General features: G+C 26.3%; 1 long non-coding RNA gene across 1 annotated transcript; it reads right to left on the bottom strand.

The window, feature by feature from the left end:
* On the bottom strand, positions 80-1,043 carry LOC110267014. The gene is made up of 2 exons (XR_002354296.1): positions 742-1,043; positions 80-212 (listed from the first exon to the last, which is right to left on the bottom strand). It is a non-coding gene; the product is annotated as an uncharacterized LOC110267014 (long non-coding RNA).

Below are 2,545 nucleotides of genomic sequence, written 5' to 3'. Positions count from 1 at the left end.
GAAAATATCAGAAATAAGGACAGAAATTAAATTGCCCAATTCATTTTTTCACAGTTGATTCTCATCAAGATCAGTATCATCATCAATTAAAAGCAAGACAGGTGATATCTTGGGAAGTTTCCTTTTATTTTAGTACAAATGGGCCCTTCTGTTTATAAATTCCAACTACACATAATCCCTACATATCCCAGCAATTGATTTATCACCAGAACCTAACACAAAAATAAAAAGAAAAAAAAAATTTATGCATAAGGAATCTGGTTAGGCAGCTAGGCTCAAAATAAAGAAATTGAGACATGCCCAACAAGGTTAGCAAAGAAAATGAAAGGTGATTGATTTAAGAATCTTATCATAATCATATTTTGTTGTTCTTATATATTTTGGTTATTAGGAAAATCAAAAACAAAGCACAAAAACGCAAAATATAGACAAGCCTCTTACCCTTCTAAATATCCAAATTTAATGCAATAATCTTAGCAAAGATAGAGAGTCAAAGGGGGGAGAAAAAATCTTCAGGGCAGGTCTGAAATTAAAGTTCCCTTGGCAAATAACAATTTAATATCACAAAAATACCATGAACATTGCATAATAAGAAGGACATGCATCTATAACTCTTTTCGGTAAATTATGTCTATATAGTTTCGTTATGAATGAATGAGCATAACTAAAAGTATTTTATGGTATAGAAACCAACAATTATATTGTAGAGTGTAGATTTCAATATCTAATATACATTTTTACCTCACTAAGCAAAGTGTGCATCGATAAATACAAAAGGGGACGCAGTTTCTAAGAAAATTATGCATGTACATGCATGCCTATAAGTATTAAAATACATAGAGCTTATAAGTTATAAAGAAGGTTCCTTCTAATAATAGTAACAAATTTTTTACTCTACATATTTTTGTGCTAGTCATTTTCTGGGGTCAGGGGTACCATATACTTGTTATTAGTGGTAAGAATAATAAAACTATAGAAATGTATTACTCAAACGAATTTCCCTTTTTTGATTTGAACTAGATGGCTTTTAGGCACAATGAAACGTTAAATAATATGCTTTTTTTCTCCTTTCACTTCCTATCATTAGCCACAAGAATCTCTCCATATGAAAAGGGCTTTACGCTTTTATCTCCACACGCTTTGGAAAACAATTTTCTTCTGAAGCGTCTGCAAAATTTTTTTTTATTCATTTTTTCTTAAAGAATAAATAAATACTTACACATGGCCTTGGAAATATTTTTTAAAAAAATATAAAAAAAAAAAAACTAACTTTTAAGTAGTTGACATTAGTCAACTATTTTATTGAAGAATAATTTTTTTAATTCTTTTTTTTTTCAGAATATTTAGAATTTAGGATTAAAATTTATAATTTAAAAATTAAAATTTAATACTTAAGATTCAAATTTTTTTTATAAACAATAAAGCAGAAATACCTAAAAAAATATATTGATTGATATGAATTGAAAAAAATTAATTCTTTAATTGCACTCATAATTTTTCATTCCGATTATATGTAACTTTAATTCAAATTTTTATTTTGATTTCTCACTAAGATTACTTACATTAATTACTATATAGAATTTCTAGAATAAATTACTAGAAAAAGATATCAAATAGTTAATAAAACTATAAAAGCAACGTTTTAAAACGAGGATTGGTCATGAAGATAAAATGGCACAATAAATAGTGAAATATCCAATGAAATTAATCAAATTATTAGAAATAATAATTAAAAAAAATCTGATGAAATCTTAATTATGGCAGCACTTTTTTTTCTCCCCAATGTCAGTTAGATGCCTTTGAGAATAAGTTGCTCCCATCAATCAATAGATATATAACATCCAGACATTAGTGGCAGTGAAAAACAATTTTTTGTTGAGAAAAAAATCTTATCGATCGATGAGAAAATCTATTAATCTTAGTGAACCAATATTTTATTTTACAGTTTCAGTATTACCCTTGGCATGACTTGAAAGTGCATCACTTTCAGACTTTGTCTGTGTTTGCTTTTGTCAATATTCAATTCCTAAGGTGCACTACTTTGAACAGTTTTCTGCATCGGCGCCAGCATATTTTGCTTCTTTTTGGAAAAGTTTTGGGTAATTAAATTAATAATTAAACATGAAAATTAAAGGTTTATTATTATATAATATTAATTCACTAAATATAGCTTCACTTTTAATATAAGTTCATACAGTGCATGAACGGACCTAGAAATGATATTATGGGGGGGCCAATAACACATATAATATTAAAAATTATGTAAAAAATTATATAATATAAGATGTATTATAAAAATATACGGATAAAGAATATATTTTAAAGTAAAAAAAATATGTGTATACTTTTTTTTTACTAACGAAGTAGTCGATTCTTCGTATCATAAAATTCACCGATAATAGAATTTGTGTCAAAATTTTCAATAATTTTCTTTTCAATATAATTAAAAGACAATTAGCAAGAAATTCATCTTTTATTTTGTTTCTAAGTTATCTTTTACAATATTAATAGTTAAAAAAGATCTCTTAATTGTAGCAGTTGAAAC

Source organism: Arachis ipaensis, chromosome B09 (genome assembly GCF_000816755.2).
Source record: "Arachis ipaensis cultivar K30076 chromosome B09, Araip1.1, whole genome shotgun sequence".
NCBI lineage: Eukaryota > Viridiplantae > Streptophyta > Magnoliopsida > Fabales > Fabaceae > Arachis > Arachis ipaensis.
This window is presented reverse-complemented; position numbering and strand designations above follow the sequence as displayed.